At 36.6% G+C, this 24,785-nt stretch overlaps 1 protein-coding gene across 1 annotated transcript in view; it reads left to right on the forward strand.

The window, feature by feature from the left end:
• The window catches only part of KCNK2 (potassium two pore domain channel subfamily K member 2), a 126,486-nt gene that overhangs the window by 64,327 nt on the left and 37,374 nt on the right, over positions 1 to 24,785 (forward strand). The window lies entirely within an intron of this gene.

Genomic DNA, 24,785 nt, shown 5'->3' on the forward strand with positions numbered 1-24,785 from the left:
ATGAGCTGAAACTATTTTGATTTCCAGTGTGTGCATATATTTGTTAATGGTAAATCTTCCAAATCTTCTGGTTTAAAAGTAGGGGTTACTTTTTAGCTGTAGGGACAGAAATGACCGCTGTCTGTAAGGAGCACTAGCTAAGTAAATTATTCTTCTGTAGAAGAAAAATATTGCAGAGTATGTCTGAGAGATGACTAGAAGAGGTTGTGGAAACATTTTCTGGGGGGAATTTGGTCAACTGTGTAATCACAAGTGTTAAATAGGGCATGATTTAAAGCACATATGCATTACGTCTTGAGTGAGATGTATGGAATTCCAAGTCTGTATAATCACAGTCTATATTGTCGTTTTCTCCTAAATTCTGAAAGAGATGAGAAAATGAAAAAGATTTAGGTTAATTTAATCAGTTACAAACATTGGATTTATAGGCAGATTTATGTTCAAGGCTTACTTGGAGGCTTCTGTTGCATTTAGAGAAGTCCAAAGCTGTAGGGTGAGTTATCTGTGCTCACAAATCTGGGAAGTTTTCTGGATCCTTTCTGCAGTTAAGAACCACTGCCCTCTGAGCAGATGTGAGTAGGAGCAGCATTTGATCTTTCATTTTCTTCCCTTTGATTACGATATAGTGCACATGGTATACAGTTCAAAGATGTAGTGTTGCACACAGATCAAATCGGGAGCATCCACAAAGGTGGATGGAAATTTGAAAAAGAAATCAAATTTTAGAAGAATTTAAGACCTACATTATGAGAGTAAATGTATAAGAAATTGTAACATTGTTGCAATAATTCCCTCTACATAATATTTAGATGCATATTGTGTTGGAAGACAATGTTCAAGTGTTGTATGTACCTTTGTTCTTTCTTTATATAGAAGTGTGTAAGTACTATATTTTCTTTGTGTGTTTGAGTATATACATGTCTATATATATGTATAAATTTTGTCTATGTGTAATATTTTTCCACATCTAGAGTAACTGAAACCTAGGTTTAGTGAAAACAGAGCAGACTCTTACATCCTTGAGAATAGTAACAAACTTACTGATTTTATAGTATAGGTCCACAAAGTAATGAAAAAACCAAGGATTGAAAAATGTAATTTTAATAGATTATAACCAAATAAAGCAAGAACTTTGAAAGGAGAGCTTTACGATCAGTCTTATCCTCTTCTGACAGCACAAAGCTTTATGTGGTAAGTAAGTATCCATGGTCCTGTAGAAAGTGCTTAATATTTGTTTCAGTTCCCAGTAAGGGTCAAAGTTAACGTATGAAAAGTGTTCAAGGAATTAAAGGATTTAAAAGTTATTTTAAAGCAGTGGAACATTTAGTTTCACCATTTTATTTCCAAGTAAAACTTAAGGCATTTCTAAATCAAAATGTTCCCTGATTTAATTTATTGACATGATTCTACCAAAACATGCGTGAGTCCTGCTTAGAGGAGAGCAGGGCATCTGCAAAGGCATCCAGGCCTCTGATCCACTGTCCCCAAGAGGCAAGATAACCCAGTAGAAACTACATTTGAAGATTAATATTTCAGGTCATTTCTGAAAACCAGAGTAGTCAGAATTAAGTCAAACTAGGCAACTATACACATTTATTTCAGGTTTTGGAACAGAAATCTGAGAAAATCTGAGGAAAAAAATCTTCCATAAAATATTTTGGCTTTGGCGTAACTGTATTTTTCATCAGAGACTCTTTCTGAGGGGAAGCTCCCACTCAGTTACAGTTTTGAGCTTTGTTTCTTAGGACCTCAGGACAGCACGCTTACATGAAAGTCGTAGTGTGGTTGGCAGTGTCTTACTGTTGTGAACTATTTTTCTGATGGTTCATGGAGCAGGTGGAGCTGTCATGAAAAGCCCTTGGAGTTGTAACATTCCCAGGAAAATGGTGACAAGCGCAAAAGTCGGGTGTGCTTTTCCTCATTACATGCTATTACATCTTATTGTTATACATGCCATCAAATGATTTTGTGTTCAGAGCAGTATCTTTTCATATATGAGTAACCTTTTGAAAATGAAGGTCTTCCTTCCAATTAGGGAGCATATGGTTATCATGTGACTTGATATTTTAATTTCTCAAGAGACTAAAAATGTGGTTTATGAGCATCTCCAGAGAGTTGCCGTAGATTTCAGCCAAACATGACAGATATTCTCTATGGATGAAGACTACACCTTATAAATTCATAAAACAACTTTACAGAAATAATTCAGAAAAATTATTTTATAAATATGAATACAGTTTATAAATATTATGTCCTTTAGGCTGTATACCTTAAGAAGTGCTTGAATAGAAGGAAAAAGGGCTACTATCATTTAGGGAAAATGATAGCTTTCCAGTGTTGCAGCAGATTCTCTAGCTTTCCAAACCTCTTATTACTATAATTTTACTTTATCATTTAGCCCACACTCCTCCTGGTGGTATCTCAGAATCCATGAAATTCCCATGGAACCAAGAGTTTATTTATGGATAGTGTTTCCCAAACATTTCTTTAATGACAGTAGCACTTTCATCCCACAAGTATTCAGCTCCTGGGGAGACTGGATAATAAATAAAGCCTTTAGCATTTCCCTAAGCAATAACTTATTGTTTTGCAGTTACTGTTATTATTGTATCACAGTAGTGGTGAACATTTAAGTGAAATATATTGACCATGTATTTTGGTGGCTGTTGGCCGCAGTCCAGAACCATCTGTATTTTCTTACTCTTCTGGGTCTCCTGTGGGCTGCTGAAAGGCTCTGTGGTGGAGACATGTAAGTCTATTGAGCTTCAAAGCCAGCTAACAAAAGCAGAGGTAATGCTAGAGAAAGCATGGCTTGATGTTTATTTAACAGGTTTTTTTATTCTCTTGTAATCCTTCATGTTATCCAATAAATGTTACAGTGCATATTATAAAATTAATAAACTCAGTTTTAATAGAACTTAATCTGTCGTACTGCTACAAGATCTTTCCTAAGAAGTGTATTTAGTTGAGAGGTCAAGGTTAAACAATTTCACAGACTTTATTTAGAAAAGATTCTTTATATCTTTTTTTCCCGTGTTTGAGGGGATTGGTTTTGGCTTTGTATTTATTACTGTGCAACAGCAGAAAACTTGTTTCAGGAAGGGAGCTCACTGGTTATAGGTTTGCATTGCTTAGTTAGATGTTCTCGCTTGTGGATGTGTTTCTAGAAAAAATATGTCTCATCTCAACAAGGAAATGTGAAACTATGTGATTACTCTGTGCATATAGAGCAGTTTCAGACAGTCTCTAAGAAGAAAAAAGGTAACAGGGAGAAATAGGAATGCAAAACTTGTCTATGAAAAATACTGTTGCATTGTTCTCTGGTATACTGTGCATGCTGCCTGAAAAGCACAAAAAAACCTCTCTGTCTACTTGAAAATGTCATTATCCAGTCAATCATGTTCTAAGACCACATGACCAAAGAAAAGGAAAAAGAGGTGGGAAGAAAAGCAAAAAAAAAAAGGTAACTCAGTCATAAAGCTGGACATAGTGCTGAGGAAGAGGGCAAAAATAATCTTTATGTCACCTGCTTTTATTCCGAGAGGTCATTGTTGGTGCTGCATATGTTTTTTTTATCCTCTATATCATTTCCTTTAATAAGTAGGTTAAGTCAGAAATGGGTACACAGATACAACCAATGTACACCCTGCTTCATCCAAAACAACTTCTATTTTAGGGCCCAAGAAAGTTTTATATTGGCAGCAGGGTAGGAAAGGAGACCTCTCTTACTGCAAGCTTGAGACTTGCACCTAGAAAAATTAATAAACAAAATAGACATGCCAAGGCCTTGAGCTTAGCAGTTGTCTTCCCAAATGACTGCTGACACTGCATAAAAAATGTAGTGTCAACTGTAATATCAGAAACTATCATCAAAACCTCTACTAGACTCCTATGGATGTTCATCTAAAACAGCTGTATTATTTCTGCTGTTATTCCAGCCGGTCTGTAATGATATTTTCAAGCACTGTAAGTAGACATATATATAGTGGAAAGGGCACTTATTCAGACTCCTGGAAGATGGAGTATCTTGACTAGCAGTTGTGAGCATGCTGGGAGTACCAACAACCTCACTGGTAGCTGTGGTTGGTCAGTGCATCCTTTCAAACACAGCTGTGTCTACACAAGGGTGAGCTCACAGAGCTCCATTAATACCTTAGCACTTGAGGATGTTTTGCAGTCCTGTTGATATCCAAATCCAATAGCAAATAACTGTCTACAAATCAATAAAGAAAGGACACATAATTTCTTTTTGCCATTTTCCACTTTTTTTCACCAGCCCTTGATTTTTGAACTCAGGCTTCTCACATGCACTGGAAACAACCTCATGCAGCTAGCTATTAGAGTTATGTTTTTTGGGTCTGAAAGCCTAGCAACCAATACTAAAGAGTGCAAAGGGATATGTGAATCTTTTTTTTAAAAAAATGAACAGATTGAAAATATTTATGTTTTAGAGTACAGTTGTGAATAGCAAGCATCTAAGATTCTGAAACAAGGTTAGTATTTCTGACTAGGAATCTGAACTTAATTTGTCACTTTCAGAGTTGCAGTTAGTTACGTAGCTTCAAATGCAATTTTACTGTAAAGAATACTTATTTCTGCCATTTTCCCACTGTCTGGACACAAGCTTTTCTTGTAAAGACAGGACTTAAAAAAGTCCTATTGCATTGCTTGTTGATTTGAAACAGTGATAAAATCCTGCTGCTAAATCTGTCCCTTCGGGCACCATTTCACTACATTTTTGAAATATGAAGTAACAGAATAATGTGTTGATAACTAAATTATAAAAACTATGTTTGATGTTATGCAAAGACAAATATTGTTGATAATCAAATGTGTTACCTATTATGTCAGACGATCATAAAGATAGAAAATTGTAAATGACTTTGAGAAATTTATTCCCTAGTTTGAAAAAGTAAGAAGTATCACATACTTATGTTAGGAGAGTTTTCTTTTTTGTTTGTTTGTGCCACCAAAGAAGAAACAGAGCTATCAAGGATAAGCATAAAAATTTAATTTGAAAAGATTACTCCAATTTGCTTATCAGACTATAAATGGTAGGATTTCCATTTGTGTATTTGAAAGGGAAGAGAGAAGCAAAAGAGAGTGAAGTGCAAAAGCTGAGGTGATTGAGGAGAGGGTTGGTGAAAAAATCCTAAAAGTAAAAAATGTAAAATACATTTGCCTTAAAAATATTCTGATATGTGATTTTCTTCATCATATCAGTATTCAGATATGCATTTGGGACTATGACTTAATTGAACTTGACTATATGGTGGACATTGGAGTGTATGGCTTCTGAGGACCTGTTTCTTTCAAGGCTCCTCAACTTGAAATAATCTTTGGTTCCCTTACCAAAGCAACAGGTAAAGTGTCATTAAGGCAAGGTCATGGATCTTATCCTTCACTAGTAGCCTGTGCCCAGATTTCATATAGCTTCTAGCAGGGGTATGTCTGCGGCAAAGCTGAGTATAAGATCAGCTGCAGAGCAATGCAGGAAAGAGTGGTTAAGATTTATCGTCTGTGAAAATGTGGTAGTGAGAGACACGCTAAAGTGGTTACTGGGGAATGAGGTGGAAATGCTCCTTCTATCTTGTTCTCTGCAGAGGACTCCACCAAAAACATCCTCTGTCTGACCTTGATTTCATATCGACTCTCAAAATGTGTTAAATATGTATACCTCATCTGATAAAATGTCAACAGAAAGAACTATTTTGTTTAGAAAAAATGCCCCGGAGATCTCTTCAGAATTCAATCTTTCCTCTAGGTTAGCATTGTGCTTACCTTCCAGTACTCATGCTGCTCTTCTTAATAGAAGATGTTGGAGCTAAAATAGCTTTTTAGTCTCTGTTTGTTCCATGCTAATCTATCTCCTTTGCTTCTTTTGTTGATCCTATGAAAAAGTGTCTGAATTTGACCCAGTTATTGGCTGTTGACAGATAGTGGTTCACTTGTGCTGGGGAGAGACCTGTTAGGATTTGACAACAAAATTTTCCAAATATTTCAGATGAATTGGGTATACTCTCTCCCAGGACAGTAGCAACTAAGCAAGATTTCATCTGTAATTATTTCTCCCAGGAACAGAAAGTAGAGAGTGTATTACCACTATGCCCTCAATTTTCTCCTGTGTTTGTTCAGGTAGCAAGAAAGAGGGCTCATGTGACTCAAATGCTGAAGAAAAAACACTTGGACTGTACAAGGTTCAGAAATGATAATTAGGATAAGACTGCTGAGAGCTAGGGAACCTGGAACACTGGTGGAAGAAGGACCATGGTGAAGAGCTGAAAGGAAATTATATTAGATGAGGAGCTCAGTTAGAGACATTGAGGGCTTGTATATCAGAAAAATTGAATTAAACTGAATGAGGAAATCAGAGAAAAGAAATTGAGCATCACTGACCAAAATGACTGAGACTAAGTAAGAGAAGGAGAGGACCACTTTTTTTCCTGTACATGCTAGAATACACTGCAATGCTAAGGGTGGCTCTAAAATTAAAGAAGTGCAAGTTTATCGGATGATACACAGCTTTAATTACACAGAGAAGAGCTGTTTTTTCTATCACCTCTGTTTTAATACACAGGTATCTGACATGCAGGTATAGAGTAAATTACAGAATCAGAATCGTCTAGGTTGGAAAAGACCTTGAAGATCATCCAGTCCAACCATTAACCTAACATTGACAGTTCCCAACTACACCATATCCCTCAGCGCTATGTCAACCCGACTCTTAAACACCTCCAGGGATGGGGACTCCACCACCTCCCTGGGCAGCCCATTCCAATGCCCAACAGCCTGTTCTGCAATGCTTCCTAATATCTAGTCTAAACTTTCCTGGTGCAACTGGAGGCCATTACCTCTTGTCCTATCGCTTGTTACTTGGTTAAAGAGACTCATCCCCAGCTCTCTGCAACCTCCTTTCAGGGAGCTGTAGAGAGCGATGAGGTCTCCCCTCAGCCTCCTCTTCTCCAGACTAAACACCCCCAGTTCCCTCAGCCGCTCCCTGTACAACCTGTGCTCCAGAGCCTGCACCAGCTTCGTTGCCCTTCTCTGGACACACTCGAGTCATTCAATGTCCTTTTTGTAGTGAGGGGCCCAAAACTGAACACAGGAATTGAGGGGCAGCCTCACCAGTGCCGAGTACAGGGGTGAGATCCCTTCCCTGTCCCTGCTGGCCACACTATTTCTATATAATTTCTGTATAATTTTTCTATATATTCTATATAATTGCAAGCACCTGCATGTTCTGTGGGCCATATTCATAACAGGAAGGCTCTAATATTTCTGGTGATATTTTTATCTTAAATTATTAACTATAGTAAAAAAGATTAGGGCGATGTACCCTCTTAATAGTGTGAATTTACAAGGGAGGTTTTTTTGACCTGGTAAGTTCTGAAGTTTGGATGAGAAACTTGGCAGTGGATGGTGTAAAGGGATGCTGTCTCTTCAGGGAAGGTGTTGGCATCAGTGACATTTCATATCACTTTTGATATCCTTTCTGCACTGATCTTTTTTTACACATTTCTGGCCTTTTAATCCTGATTCAGAGCACTGCCAACTACTTACTTTTCTTGTAACACTGAGTTTCCAACTATGTTTATATTCTGGAATAATTTTTCTGACCACCTGGAATGTTTTTCAACATTGATGTGATTTCATTAAAAAACGGTTTTGTCAAAAAAGCCTTTTTAATTTTACTGATAAGCTTCCTGCTGGGCAGCACCGATGGTTTTCTTTTGGTGTGATGTCTATTTATTGTTGGATCTTGCAATGCAAGGAGGAAGATGCACCAGTTTTGCAGTTTGGTGAGCTTGTACATTCTGACCTTATAATTTTCCTTTTCCTTAAAACCAACAAATAGTTGTGTTAAAACAAATTGCCAGATATGCAACTTTCTATCATGCTTTTGTACCTTCTGTAATTTCCTAAACAATAGACTACACTTAATGCGGTTCTGTTGAGGTCTTGCTGTGGAGTGAAAATCTCAATTCTCAGCTGTAACACAATCCCCAGTTTACACTGCAAATGAGCACTGAAATTTTCACAGCTTACTCTGTTAATGCTAACGTGCTAATGGAACTGGATTTTGTTTTCTTTATTCAGATTTCTTATCATGGGCTGATCAGTATAGGGTTTCTGAGCCTCCCGTTCATGTCCATTTTAATTTCAAAGTTATGAAATCGTCTTGTTATCAGTAATGTAAAGGCTGACAGGAAGAACTGCTGAATATGCTTACCCTGTTTGCAGAACGCTAGGATGAATGAAATTATTTCCTGCTTCCCTTTTTGTTTATTTTTGTAATTGCATCAGGAGCAGTGCAACCAACCATGAGAACCTCAAATCCTATAAGCAAACAGAGGCACAGGATTTTGGAAATTACAGAAAAAAAGTTAATGTTTTGTGCTTTGTTTCTACTAAACGAGAAGTAACAAAATTGGAGTCACTGAGCCTATAGAGTTTAGAGGTGAAACTAAAGCACCTGTATGTAGTGTGTATATCTCATCAGGATGATCTGTTGGTAAGTTCTTCTTTGACCATGTTAAGCTGTTTACCATTATGTGCTGCTTTATTCACAGCTGTTTGCACTTACTGTTTAGTTGAGCTGCTAAACAGGACCAGCTTTTAAAAAGGGAATGACACCATAATCGATGCCAGATTTTTTTTTTTTTAATTGAGATTAGCAATATAAAAATAGTGTGTTTGACTGTAACCTCTTCTGAAAGTGAAGCTGATCATCTCAGCTTGAGCTCCTGCCTACAATCACTTTAGAACGTAAGGTACTTTTTAGGGGCCTTTTGCACAAGTTCTGGGTTCTGAAGATCTCTTGGAGAACAGTTTGACAGATCTGACCAAATAGCATTTCATACCAGGGAAGAAACTGCCTAATGCCAAGTCCCACTTTGTTTGTCTATCATGTTGATCTGAGTGTAGGATGAGGTGGGCTTTCTTCCTGGAAACGAAGATCTGAAGAAGATTGCTTGTGTTGTATTGTGGCTTCACTCAATATACACATCAACTCTATGTCTGCTCACAAGTCCCAGGAATGCCCCTTGGTGCTCTGGCTGGTTAGAACAGGGCAGGGGCTACTGCTCCTGGGGAATAGCTGGGCCTGGATATTCCGGTGGTGTACTGAATTGGAAATCTAGGATCTGCTGAAGAAAAGGTGTGGTTGGCCAGGACGGACTTTTAGCCTCCTATTCATTCAAACGTTTGTGTGTAAACTGGGCTGTACCATCCCTGACAGCTGAAATTAAAAAAACCTGATGGATTCTCTTTCAGTGATATTTGAAAGAGAACAACTTTTTTTTTTTTTTTCTTTTTTTTCCCCAAAAAAATATAAAAAGTAAGTTATACTAATAGCCTAGAAGGGCCTAAAGATTTCTTGAAAACATGGACTGCCAGTAGTATAAAATCTGATGTGTTGTGCTACCAGCATTATGGAGTAAAATAGCATTAAAGTATCGCTACAGCACATGAGAATATCCGTTATCACTTTATAAAAGGTTTTTTTTTTATACACTGAGAGCTCTGTGTATTTTATAGTTTTCTTATTATTGCCAGCAGCTTGGTTCCATTAAAAAACCTGAAAAACCAAAAGGGACTCTGGGTAGAAATACAGACAAAGGGGAAATTAACAAAATCCATTAACTTTTTTCAGTGAGTCTTTTACTGTATTGAATCCTCTGGTGCTTTGGAAAATCTCACCCTCTGGTGTCATCCTTTTTTGCAAGATCTGCATCAGTGGGTATGACTGCAGGCGAAGTACTAGCTCACATCTCAGTGTGGGTTAGAAATCCGTATTTTTCAGGAGTACAAGTTTATTTCTACGGTAGCATGCATATAATCTGTGTATGCAGTGCTTAAGATAAAGAGGATAAAAAGTGTTAAAAACTGGTTTGAACTGCTGCTGCAAGTGTAATCAAATATAAAAGTTTTTCATTTAGGAGGATCAGACATTTACACAAGGCTCTTGTTACTTGCAAGTCAGTAGTGAGATAGGTGGTAAAAAGGACTCATGGGATGCAGATTTTAGGTGACTGCAGAAAAGCCCTATATATTTCATTATCTACCCTGTCGTGGTGGGTTTCACCAATGAATGGTTAGATGCTTTTCCAGGCGTGGGAAAAAAAAAAAAAAAAGCATGTAAGCAGGACAATTTAGCTACATACTAGCTAAAAGCAAATAAATATGTGATAGTACAACTATTAGCCTGTAAAGCATATGATGAATTGATCTCAGTGTGTTTTTATATTGAATACTAATGGTTAAAATTTTAGTCTGGACTTACTCAGCAGGATCAGGAAGAATAACACCTTTTTACTTTCTGAAAGTGATCCTATTCTAGGTTTTTTTTTTTTTTTTTTTTTTTTTAAGGAAAGCACCTAGTACTCTTTGATGTTAATAAGAGATTAGCATCTAAGTTTTTGGCATTTTGGTTCTGTGGGGACAAATCTGCAGTTACTTTTACTCTTGTGACTTTACTAGACATGCGCTTTTCTCTCTTTTCTGCACTTCTGTGGGATTCTGATGTGTCTTTCTGGACCAAGCCTAGAGAAAGCCAAGTATAATTAAAGACATTACTTCGTTTGGACATCCTTACTGTGGATGTTTCATAGCAATGATGCAAACTGTAAATTCAAGCCTCACTTGTTGGACAGGAATTTGATGTTAATCGTGGTCCCAGTTAGTCTCACTTACCTGCAGGGATCCTCACTCAAAATCAGTTGTCCATCTGAAATCAGTAGCTCAGTATGCTCAGATACTGTGTGTATGGAAGTATTAATTTAATATTTATATGAATAGATGGAAAGTATCAAGCACTCTGAGTAGGAAAAAGGATTCCAATCTTGAATTTGAATACTTTACAAAATCCATCAAGGCAAAGGTGTGTTTTTAATGCTTTGGATGTAACTACATTTTTTTCATTCCACAGAACTTATTATTTTCTACAAAACTTATGTTGAAATTCTGGTATCCCGTGTTAAGACTGTATATAGTTAAGGATGACATTATTTTAAAACATTGGTAATGTTTCTTATCTGCCAGAATGTTGTGAGGATGCCTGAAATTGTAACCAAATGGAAGAATTGGTTACATTGCTTGAGTCCTCTCTTGTTTCAGATAGTCAGGCTCCAACTGTAACATCTGAATAATTGCTTCCTTGCTATCATCACCTTTTGTTGTATAGATTTTTCATCTCACTTCCTTTCTCCAGGCATATATTCTGAATTAAATAATACTCAGGAATGGATTGATGATGCTCCATACATGTGGGGCTAACAAATAAACTAATTCCTGTCACTGTGGTTAGTTGTACAATTTATTTTAGTTCAGGAAAGTTTTCTTTTTGGTAAAGGTAAAAACTTGAAGGATCAGATTGATTTCACTATCTGTTAGCATTTTATTAACCTGTGAAAACTTTCACCATGTGAAGAGACTGCATAGGAAGGAAACTCTCTTCTCTTGCCTACAGTTGCTGTTTCTTGTTGTCTAAATTCAGAATGTTTTATTTATCGTTTTAACTCTTCAACCCCCCCTAGTCATAGTGAGGATTATCTGTTCACCTGTAATTTTTGCAGACTCTCCTTCTGAGATTATATCATTGGATCATGTATGAGTAATGACTTGCTCAGTTTACCTGCATTGTTTTGAGTAGTGTGGCACAAAACAATTGTTGAGGAAAACATGGATGGATGGGTGAATGACCTTGATTCACAGGTTTCTCAGCTTTCTGTGGTGTGATGCATCTCAGCAAACAAATGATTGTGGAACCAGTGTGGTGCTTGCCATCCACTGTTCTGATCTCTGCTGTTGTGTTGTCTGTCTTGCTTATTTAGATCACAACTCTTTGAAGAAAGTATTTTGGGTCATAATGGTAACAGTATGATCAAGTAGCCCAAATGTCTGTATTACTCAGTTTGACTGATGACAATATACAGTTAAAATTGCTGATTTTTAGTTCCTAGCTCTGCAGTCCAGAAAAAAATCCTGCATCAATGTTCTCTCATATTAAGGATCTGTACTACTTCTAATTTGTATAATCTAATTTTATGTGATATTTGAATATTGTTAAAAAAACCCCACAACAGACTAACTTAAAAACACTGAAACTTGTTTTCAATTTAACGGTGGATCTTTTAATCTTCCTCTATAATCTTTTAGTTAAATAAGATAATGTCAGAGGCTATTAGAGCCTCTAACTTTGGCTTTTAAGTAGATTACATTCTCTATAGAAAACAGCTTCAGTAACTTTAATGGTTTGAAAAGGTCTCTGATTATATATTGTTGGCACCCACTCTAAAGTCATGTTGTCAGTCTGAATGTAGTCTTAGATTTGGACATAAATATGCTGAAATATTTGATGTCACAAAATGCTTTTAGAAATCTGCCAGCACTGTTGCTGGGTTAAACCTTTTCTTCTCTTCAAACTGACCTGGAGTTATCAATTTATGCTTTAATTGCACCACATGATAAAATTCACTCTGATCAGAAAAGCACAGATTGTTTGCAAAAAACACAGCATTTAAGCTTTTGATAAATGACCATGATTGGAGAAAAGGGTGCAGGAAAATACATTTGCTAGAATTTGGGAAGTGTTAGTTCACTGGTGAAGGCAATTAAACTTTTGCTCTCTTCTTGCTCAATCGATTCTCTGATACAAGAAAGTATGGTGGATGGGAAAGGAGGTATATTAGGGGCTGTAAATGCTCCACATTTTGGACAGTGTAATTGTGGAGTATAATTCAACAGCCTGAGAAAGGAGAACTTCTCTGGCCTGTGTCTGTCTACAGTCTAGTTAAGAACTGGCCGGAGAAAATGTGCTTACCAGAATAAGAATCCATTATCTGATTCACTGCTCTATTACAAATTGTCAAGACTGAGACATTTTTAACTTTTGTGTGTTTCATTGTGGGATTTATTGAGCTTCAGCTGAGCCCCGAAGTGGTATTTTCTTAGGCTATATAAAAATGTAATTTAGGTTTGCATTTGCCTGAAATACCTTATTTTGCTGTGAGATGGTTTGTAGATCATCTGTGTGAAGAGACATCTATAAATTTGTAATGACTTATGACAGATTCTTATTAATAATTTTTTCATCCTAGTAAATAGCTTTTAAATGTGTACTTGCAAGCATCACATGCTCTTGTCTGACTTTTTGACTGCTAATTAGTCATTGCTGCTAAATTGTTCAGAATTTTCATGTCTACACAGAAATATGAAGTATGGGTTTGATTGTTCAACTAAACTGATAGTCCCTTTTGTCCACTATAGGTCAGTGAAGACTTGGAGAAGTCATTAGTCTGTACTCTTTGCTCTGTGTTTTTATCTTGCAATCTTCAAGCTATATTTTTCTTACTGAGTGAAAGGACCAGTAACCAATGTGGTTCTGCAGCAATAATTACAGACGAAATGAGTCAGTGCCATCAGAAATGGACACACGTTATAACTGAGCAATTGCTACTGGTAGAATATTAATGTCAAAATAGGATTAGGTAACAGTGAAGATATTGAAATGCAAGAATTAAAGATTTCATTGCTAGATGTCTTGTTAAATAAAAAGATTCATGGGTCTCTCTGAAGCTGCAGTGTTACTAACAGAGTGGTTTTGGTAAGACTGGCATAAAAAGGAAAAAAAGTATCTACCAAATCATTTGACTTTGGGTTAGTGTACAGGGTAAGATATCAACATTTCCTTCTTTCTTTTTATTATCATTGACTTATTTGTAGGAGAGACAAGTGTTTGCATGAAGTGCTTCACAGGCGAGGTGAGAAACTTGAATTGCACGTCCAAGTGTCCAGTATTAGTTTGTCTGGAACTTTGTGCAGTAGATTTTTTGGTATGAAAGAACGTGTGTTGCAAAGACTGAGGATCATGCTCCATTTTAAAGGACAGAGTTGCAGGAACTGCAGATGGCAGATACCTAGTCTTGGAGCTTGATGTACTAGAGTTTATAACAGAAATGATCATTTGATATCTTCACCTTTTTTGTTTCACTAAAGTAATGATGCATAGAGAAGGCAGGAGTATAGTGCCTTCAGTAGAAGAGGTATGTTATGTTATGCCATGTTCTGCTATCCCTTGAAGTAACCAGCCCTGGCAATTATCCCCAGTGGTAGTGAGCTTGATGAACCTATGTGATAATGTAGTATGGCAAATATTTGGTCCTGTAGACTCGAGAGATTTACAGAGTTAAACACCCTTGGTGATCAATAACAACAACGAGGAAGAAGAAATAGATAGGAAAGAAATTTTTAATTTTAAAGATTAATTTAAATGAAACTAAATTGTCTTTAAAATAATTCTCAGATGAGTCTAGTGAAGGCAGTTCACAAACCTGGGAACAGTTGTATGAAGGAATAGATTGTAGTAAGGTATGATCAGTATTTCTTGGTGATCTATTAAGAGTTTGTAAGAATGTGTTTTGTAGGGTTTTCTTCTTTTATGAGCCAGTCTTATTGATAAAACTACAGGATTTTATGATGGAGAAAATTACTATAACATGACTAGAATTCAATAATAGGTGATTACTTCTTTATTTGATTTGTAGGGAAAGGCACTATCTTTTGCTAGAGCCACTCAAAACAGCTGGAAGAACAGATGAGCTTTTTAAGCATAGCTGAGGAAGACCTTATTTACCCAAAATACTGTTGTTTCTCTAATCGTATCAGATACTCAAAGATATTTTGCTTTTCTATCATTTTATCCCACTTACGTTCTTCTACCATTCTGACTATAAATATTATTAGGCCTCTCTATGAAATGTTTGAACCATCTTGCAGATATTGAGAGACTCATGTCTCCAATCATAATAATACATTTAAAAATGTTTATTCTCAATTTTTGAAATAAGATTTCCATAATCATATGCTGCTGCACCATCAGACAAATATCAAGTAGAGCACTGACAGTGGAAGTGTAAAGACCCATCTGTGCTACTCTTTTTATTTTCCTCCACCATGTTTTATGTTTGATAAAGCACCACAACCTTAATGGTTGTCTAATATTCCTATGTGAGTGATAACTTATAGAGACTAATTAGAAATAATAATTCTTTCCATAATATGCTGAAAATAAGAGATCAGATTTAGAATAAATGAATTTAGAGATATGATTCATAAAACGTAATGAAGCCATCAAAAGCATTTGTCAATCAAGAAAATAATTTGTAGTACATTTGGTTTCCACATTAGAGACACCGCTTCTTGAGGCTCTGTCTGGCCAAACAAGTCCTGTCCTGCCCTGTGCTGTGCAGCCATGATAGGGCAGTAGAGGAAGGAATCAAAGAAAGAAACATGAGAACTTTCCACTAGAACTGGCAATAAAGCAGAGACTGATGACAGGATGGAACCCATATTCAGTTCTCATTAGCATCAAGAAGTTTTGTATTTGACTGAGAGAAACCAACCCATCATTTTTGAGTGGGAAGCTTTAAACTGTGGTGCTTTGTGAACCCTATGTTTGACAGATGTGTGAATGCATGTCCATATGTATGAATATATAATGTTGTCCATCATGAAAGTACCCCGTCAGTCTGGGGCATGAGTGAGTTCCCTGCCAGTCAGGATGCGTGCAATAGTAAGCAGTACACCTTTGCTGAGGGTACGTGCTGTGAGGGGGTTCAGAAGGGCAGTAAGTATGTCATGGCAGCTTGCCAGTGGATGGCCATGCACTCCTGCAATAGTAAGATGGTTCACGTGCTGGATGTAAAGGTAGGAGTACTTTGTTCTCATCCTCATCCAGAAAGTTTCAAAAGATAATTCTAATGTTCTACTTAAGCACCTATCTCTAATGATGGGATAGAGGAATGAAGTATTGAAAGCTGTTGGAAAACGTGAAAGATTACCAGCTGCTTGTTAGAACAGCATGTTGCTAAGTAGTCACGCAGAGAGAAGATGGAAACTTCAACTGCAGTTCTCTGTGAAAATGCTCCCACAGAGATCTGCTTAACTAACATGAAAAAATTATAGCAGGAGAAGCTGAAAAAGCAGTTGAGATAGTGACTGCTTTATTGGTGAGGGACCACTGGACACAGTAGTGCAAAGTGTGATCTGGCTCTAGGGACATTATGCTGTCATATTATAGACATTATAATGGTGTATGGACTATATATTTTATGGTGGTTTTTTTATATTTATTATATATATATATATTTATATAAAATAGATAGATAATTTAGGTCTATAAAACATTGACATTATCCTGGTGTATGGACTTTGGAGGAATTGTAAAGAGGAGACACCTACCATAAGCATCAAAGCTGGGATGTTCCTCTGAGTTGTCTGGAAGCCCAAGTGGGCCTTCTTCATCCTGTACTGGCTGCTTTCTCCAGCAGTCTCTCAGTCCCTCCCCATCTTTTTCTAACAAATTTTTTATCTCAGGTTCATCTACACCCATCTTTCTCCTTTTCTATCTACCCTCTCTTTGAACTCATCCAGGAAAATAGCCACGGAACTAACAGAACACCTTGCCAGGGAATGCTGCAGCCTGCATCTGAATGAGGAAGGGGCTTTGAGACAAAAAGTGGCACTGTTTGGAGCTGCTTCTTTTTATCATGAAGCATTTAAAAAATGTAGGTTTTGGGCTAGTCTAGTTGTGAGCACCTAGTAATAAATCTGTCACGTAATATACTGCATATGGCACTATCATTAACTTTATAGCTAAATACTAAATCACAAAAATTCCTAGTGAAATTAAAATCTGAAGATTCCAGAGAGAAGATTTGACAGCATTGATGCATATGGCTAGTAAATCTATACATGAGTCAGATGGAATCATATCCAACCATGAACATTTAAAAATAATGCATGTGATGTGATGTAGTTAAAATGCTGGGTCCTGAGCCTACAAACACCTGTGCGTATGCCTGCTGTGAGGAGCATGAAGAGGTTCTCTGTGGGTCAGGATCTAGGAGAACCCATGTGGAAAAGGGATGATTTTGAGGCTAGGAGAAGACAAGACATGCCTGGTGTTACAGCTGGCTTCATTATTGGAGTTCAGTGGTGCCGAACTCCAGAATTTTCCACTCTTCTGTTTTTGATCTGTGGTAGAGCCATATGCTTCTGAAGTCTTTCTGTAGTCGTGATGTTTTGTGCTTCCTGTGAGGCAGTCTTTGGTAATATTAATACAAATTAATTTAAATACACTGGAAAAAATGGTATTAAAAAATTTCCTTCAATCAGGGTAATACAATCATGGTCCAGTTTAATGGTAGTTTTACTGAAACTACCTCTAGGTTACTTGGCTATATATTCTTTAACATTTCTTTAAATCAGTGCCATTCTACTTTTCTCTCTATATGAGATTGTGATGAGTTTATCTGGATACTGCCAAAGTCCTCTCTGCCAATCCTTGTCCTTTCATATACATATGAAAATGCTATTTTTCATCGAAATTGTAAGATTCTATTGACTCACTGTCTTTCAGTCTCCTTAAAGCATGTTGAGTTCAGCAGCCAGCTATTGTGTACTTCACTGATGGCTCAGTTGCTACCCACGCTGACTGTATTTTGGACACTTTCCACTGAAGTCCCACTCAAAACTGTTGACTTGGTGTGCAGATGCTGAGTTTAGACACTTGTGCTGCTCTGAGTGCTGCAATATACTGTCCCAGCTGACGATGCAGAAAGGTTTCAAGTCCAACCTAGTAAAGTACTTCTGCACTGGGAGGTTTTGGAGACTTTCTTTTATCTGTTCTAACAGTAAAGCAATATAGTTCCTTGTAGCTGTGTTGTAGGGCAGCCATGGGTATTCCCATAACTTACATCAGCTTGCTCAAAGCTAATGGGGGTTTAAATAGCTTAACTGGAATAGTGGAAGACCTCCAGAAGGATATATCTTGTATGTAAGAACATCAAGATTTCCTGGTATTTGGCTACAATAGCATCATGTCTCAGCCATGCAGTAGGCAGAACGGTATAACACAATCTGTGTGCAATAAACTTCTTTTTTCTCTAACTGCACAAATCATGTATGTTTAAAGGTGTGAACATATGTTTACACATGTATTTGCATCAAGGTCTTTTGAATATATGTATATGTTGGCACCTCTACAAGTAGTATATGGCTTTACCTTTCAATGGTCACTTACTTTTCCCACTCCCAGACAAGTAAGTGTACGTTGATAACTTTTTGTTCATGCAGGGATTTCTCTTCAAAATAATGCAGAAGAGAGAGGCTGACCAGCTATAAAAAAAATCAGATTTCTCGTGCATAAATTTTGTACCTAAGATCTCCTTCTGGGTGTTGTTTTGAGTGTTGTTTCACTTGTAGCTGATACACCTTGGTAACTGCTGTATAATGTCCATTGAATGTATTTGTCTCTTGGATGCAAAGACACAAACGATCTCCTCAACCAGTATGGAAATAGATACTGATTTAAAACCTCTGGCATCTGTTGTTTGAGTCTGAACTGGGCTAACAGATGGTTTCACAGCCTAATGGTCTTCACCCAGGCTGTTTGACCCATTAACATGTGGTGTTGCTGTGGTGACACCTTTGGTCCTCTCCTTTTTGCCCTGATACTTCCCTGCCTGGCGGGAGGGGGTCTGCAGCACCTTCTGCTCTGCGGTTTTGTTCTTTGTGAAGCTCTTGACTAACAGGCATGCTTGACTGTCTGGGGAGACTTTTGGCTTGAGTGATAGCAGGACTGATCTTGGTTGCATATTATCAGTCCCTCTGAGAATAGTGCAGCTTTATGTAACATCTCTAAGGGTGTTCTCAGGAATTTTTGGAGCCCTGAGCAGGGTTTTATCTTATGCAGGTCTAATCTCTGGTAGAAAAACTAAATATATCCAGCTTTTATAAGATGCTGTCTTAAGAACTTCGCAGAGGATTGGTACTGTGTTCAGAGCCTCTGGCTGAGCTCTGGAACCTGCTCTCATTTCTGGTCAGAGAGGTTTTAATGGAACGAAATTCTGTGGAGCTCAAGAGTTTGTCAACCTTATCTGAAGGGGGTATTGCAAAAGGAGTTTGGGAGCAAATAAAAAATATTAGTATTTTTTGTGGATTAAAAAAACCCTTTTTTCTTTCTGCTGTTCATGCTCTCCCTTGTTTTGAGCATCCTCAGCCAGGACATCTCATGTCACTTGGTTAAAAGATTCAGTTTCCTCCTTCATGTTAGAGGACAACAAGCAACACATAGCTGAAGCCAGGAACAGTTATGTGGATAGTAAAATCAGGGGATGGCAAGTGACCAGGCCTATCCTTTGTGCCTACTTAGAAATACAGTGGGGAAAAAAGGACACACTCATGCGGCTTTCCCGAAGAGGAGGAATAGAGTTAGCAGTGTGTCTGGTTTTCTTTTTGTGCACGAACAACATGGAGGGATTTTAAATAGCTGATTTGTTCATCAGGAAGCTCTTACAAGAAGAAGTTGCGTTATAATTTATATTCTTAATTTTATTACACAACTGTTCAAAGGCCAGGGTATATATCCAGTTTTAAGCTCTGAATTTTTCATATGATGACAATAATTTTGCAAGGTCTTTGTTCCCAAGTCAGCTTAATATGAGTGAGGTAGTAAAAGGAAAATGTTAACCACTTTGAGAAATGTGCAACTTTTTTTGTTCAGTCCTAAAAATTTGTTTTGAACTTCCTTTACACTTATATCACTTGGCCAGTTTCTCCCAGTCTTCCACCATTATTACAGGCAGACCTGCATCCTAAAATATTGATGCCAAATAAGAAAATAAATTAATTTTTTGTTGGTTAAGTGCTGTTATGTGCAAAGATGTTATACTGACAGCAGAAAACTTCTGGTTTTAAGGATATTTTTATGTGGAATCCTGTATTTTCTAGCCCAAATTGTTCCATTGGGTGTTCAGTTTGTACAGCAGTTTCTAGATTCTCATTTCATCAAAACTATGATAACAGTGCTGTAGGAAAGACTGGTTGTGCACTAGATGTTTATTAGGACTCTGTGTGTTTACCAAGAGTTTGAGTAAAGGGTTGTAGGACACAGCTGAGGCACACAATGCAGATTTCAGCTGAAGAGGGCTTTACTGAAAAGCTCTATGCCAGCTTCTGTTATAAGTAGGTTGTATTCTCCACTGTAGACATCAGATTTATAATTTCTTTTTTCAGTTCTACTGATACATGAAAATGAGCATCTGGAGGCTATTGTTCAGGATGGAAGAGGTAGCATCAAGTGGCTTAGTCATATGCAGTAGATTTTTTAAAGATGTACAGGGAAAGAATTGTGGTATACGGAGCCAGTTACTCTCTCTGTAGTATTGAATGCACTTATTTCCAGTTCACAGTGTGTTCTTTGCCTAGAGAAGAATTGGAGGGGGGGGCATTACTTATTTTGAGATGGCTAAATGTATAGTTAAAATGGTTTTAACTTTTTTTTTTTTTTCCCCCCAATATGCATCTAAAAAGAGATTATTTTTCTAGAGATATCTGTATAAATTTTTTATACTATTTTTGTAGTTGATTTGCACTTTTAATTGGCAGAAATCTTCTCAAGATACAGAAGGTGATTCATGAGTTTCATGATAAACCATCATATGATGTCCAAGTACTTATCAGAATAGATAACCTGTAGTTTCAATTCCAAAAGTCTGTGTCTGGTACATGCTTTTTTGAAGGTTGTTATGAACCCATGTTGGGAATCCTGATTTTAAAAATTTGATTCTTTGTTTTCATTTCAAGAGATATGAGACTGGCTCTTGCATGCAAACTCATGATTTGGTCTATTTTCATTATTGTCTGCATGTATTTCTAATCTGTATGTGTGGATCCTGAAGGTAGAAGTGTTTAAAGCTCAGTCAATATCTTTTTGGAAGGACATTTCTTCTCTACTTAAATACACCAATATGCATTCCCAACAATAGCTGTTACTGTATTTCTGGAGTATTTCTTCGATTTAGTATGAGCTCATGTCTGGAGCAGTTTTCTTGAAGTGGGTAACTAGAAGGAAAAGCACATCTGTTGCATCTAATTAATTTTTTTGTGTGTGCTACATGAATATAATTGAAGACACAAAAGGAATAGGATGCTATTATGTAGGATGTTTGTGTATTCTCTGTGCTTCCAGAGTGTGGCTGCATATGAGCCCTATGTCTACTCATTTTCATAATGGCTATTCCAATTAGAGACGGCTTTGGATCATTCAACTCTACTTCAGTGACTTCTTCTAGAAGGCATATGAAACCATTCTATTCTACTAGAAAAATGCATTTGGGAACAGTATTTCTTCTGTGAATAAGTTTCATCTGTAGATATTTTATTAAGCATTATTTCTGTTCAAAACTTTTTGTCTATTTTCACCATTCTGAACTGTAGAACTAAGTGTAAATTAAATTTACATAGAATTGTTTACAAAAAATATTTTTAGTACGATTATTCATAATTTAATGTATTTTAATGTTTGTAGTGCTGTACTATCTACCTACCAAGTAACCTAAATTGCCAACAGTCCCATCAGAGAGAACTCTTATCGCCATTCATTCACTTACGGTTATTGCAGTATGAGATGTTCCCCTTTTTTGTGTGGTGGTAATGCACTTTTGTTATGTTCTGAATACTGAAGTACTACTTTAGATTTGATTTCAGGAACTATAGCATGGAAAACTCTTAGGTCCCAGAATTTCATCCTTTTGGTTGGAGTTAATGTATGTTGCACCACAGAAACACATGAAGTTAATTTTGTGGTCATATTTGACAGGAGAAAAAATATGTGGTGCATCAGTTCTTCTGACTTCAACTTTAACACGTGGGATGCATTAGTAATTTCATTAATGTATTAGTAGCCAGTTGAGAGACTAAAGATATTTTTTTTTTTGGCATGGAAAAATTTATAATGCCAGATGATAAATATTGTAACATTTTACATGATCACTTAAAGAAGGGAATCGTAAGACTTACACTAATGTATCCCACTGAATCTTTGGGAATATGAATAGACATATGATAATTTAGCTTTCATCTGTTTGTGTGTAAACAATTCATTTCGTGGTTCATTTTCTACCAAGAGTCACAGATCTATGCTGAAAAAGCAAAATGGCAACAAACAAATTGTTTCCCATTTTTTGTGTTGACAGATGAAGCTGTGAGATACCAGACTGACACAGATTTCTCTTACAAATATTTCTGGTCCCAGAAAAGAAATAATGGTTAAAACAAGATAAAAATAGTTAGGCTTCAGTTTATGATAGCTTAATTACTTGCTGCAAAATTAATTGTTATAATCAGAGGATTATGGTGTTCTCTTGTATGACTAGTCTCCGATAGAATCAGAGGATTGTAGTGTAAACAAATTAATTTAGGCTTCGAATGAGAGTTTTAAAAACATTTACTGTTTTCCAAGTTACTGTCCCAGTTAGGCTTCATCCTGGTTGCTTGAGAAAATTAGATCCTGTAACCAAAAGCAGCTGGAGTTATAAAATGTTTTGAGCAGTAATCTTTCTGTGATAATTCTGTAAAAATTAAATAGATTATTTTGTTTACATATTGTGACACAAACTATGATACTCTAAATGTCCTTGTTCAAGCTGAATGTAAGGGAAGTCATACAGATTGGGGAAAGTATATATCTTTTTATGCTTTGTTTCCTCTGTGGTTGATATGCAGGCTTCTGCAAAATCAACTGTTACTTGCCAAAAGAATTTGAAGAAAGTAATATACGGCATTTGGCTTCTTATAAGCTCTTGAAAATAGACAGTCTTCATTATGTTGGTATGATCTTCAGGGTGGGAGACTTGAAAGATTCAAGAATGGAAACCTTTGGAGGGGGTAGATAAAAAAAAAGTGTGATGAGTAATACTCTTGTATTAACCTAGAGTCTGGGTTTACACACTGTCCCATCTCCATGGTATGTTGCATATATTGCTGTTCAGGATAGAAATGTTTACAAAAAAACAACACAGTTTTTGTTCACAAAAATATTTACTATATATGTAAAAGTCAGGTGTCTTAAAAGCCCAGAAACATGCTTAACACCAGTTTAAATCTTCAGACTGTTTACAAACACTGCTGCAGAATATTTGTAAAAAAAACCTTCTAAATGTTTTCTGGCAAACATTATTTACTGTGTGAAAGAGAAAAATACATTTGAAGAACATGAGTGCAGATTTCTTTCTATATACAAGATTTTTTTTTTGCTGAAATGTAGCCTAGGGAATTTTAAATTCCATGCATATTTGCTATTTCAAACTGGATTGACTAATATGGAATTTACAGTAGCTAAAACACTGATGAAACTTTCCCTATAATTAACAATGAATCTGAGTTGATATTTGCTTATATCTGGTAGTAATGGAGTAGCAGTGACCTTTAGTGAGGCTAATTAACACGCTTTTTTTCCCGCAATGCATTTCAGAATGCTATAATAACAATAGAAAAATTAATATATGCTATCTGCTAAAATACTATCAAGGATATTCTTGCCTCCATCTTACTGTTTTAATTTTTAAGGTTGAATAAGGTCATGATATATACTTTAATTAATATACCTGCCCCCTTCTCATACCAGGAATAGTCCTATTTAAAAGTCATTAAGATTTACTGTCCTTAGTTTGCATAACTGCTGTGCTGTCCATATCTCTATATGATTTCACATTTTAGGGGAACAGAAACAATATTATTTGATTCAGTTTTCCTTGTCTTTCAGTTCAAAGAGATATTGTGCTTTTGATAAAAAGCAAATTCTTGCTTTTACAAGATGTACTGACACTTAAGGAGAGACAGGGAAAAAACTAAATTGAAGCATCTGTGTTTTAAAACCGGCATACGGGTGAGGATGCTTGTTCAAAGAAGGAACTAGATCAAACCTGCATCTATTAAACCTAAAAGTCCACAAAGGTGGTGGTCTTTCCTTTTCCAATTTTTTGTTATTGTTTGGCAGTGGTAATGCCACCCAGGACTTTGTTTGCTTCTGGTATCTTTCCTGAGTCATCGTTTGCTTTCACGTGGGCTTCAGACATCAAAAGATGGAGAAAAACCAAGGGCTTGACCCTTAGGGATGTGAAATGCCCTCAAGAAGTTTAGATTTAAATAGGACAGCAAGTTGATAGCCCCCACAAGGACCTAAGGTTGGGAATACCTGGAGGCCTTTTAGGAAGCTCATGGAAGAAACAAGTCATGCCTTGTGCCTCGCAGCCGTGAGGGAGAGGAACAGTAAATGTTTGAGCTGAGGATCTGAGCTTTTCAGATATCAAATTCTCAAGTTATTTTCGTTTTGATTTTCCCTTAATAAATAATTTTTTACTCTTTGTTGGTGTGCTTGGTCTCACTGAGTGTACTTCACACCTGATTTCAGGAGACTACACATATCCCATAGTCCAAGCAAGACTCGGCCATGTTTGTAGAGTCAGGTGGCCTAGTCTACACTAACTTAACTATTCGTATTCAGCTCAGGGCTTTGGAGGGTAGGGGAAAAATTGAAATAATGTTTAAGAAATATCTTTACGCATGCATGGTTGATTTATATATATATTTATTTTAGTGTTTCTTTTCCTCCAGTGAATGGAAATGCAAGTTTATATAAATTTAAGACCTTTAGCTGAAAGCCTTATTCTCTGTCTCATGAAGTATTCTGTCCCATTTTGAATTATTTTCCTATGTGCAGGTGAGGTAATTAGAGATTTCTAGAAGATTCTTCTTAGTTTGTAAAAGTTAAATCATAGCTTATATATTTAAAAGAAAGGTGTGAAGGAAATGATTGCTCATGATTTTGCTGCTTGCTCAAATTCCTGTCTACTGTAAATCACATTGGCTTCTTTCAAAAGCAAGCTGGGAATGTAAACCCAAAATATTTCAGTGTGTACTAAAAGCATAACTTTCGAATTTAT

Source organism: Athene cunicularia (genome assembly GCF_003259725.1).
Source record: "Athene cunicularia isolate RWA chromosome 3 unlocalized genomic scaffold, athCun1 chr3_part1, whole genome shotgun sequence".
Taxonomy (NCBI): domain Eukaryota; kingdom Metazoa; phylum Chordata; class Aves; order Strigiformes; family Strigidae; genus Athene; species Athene cunicularia.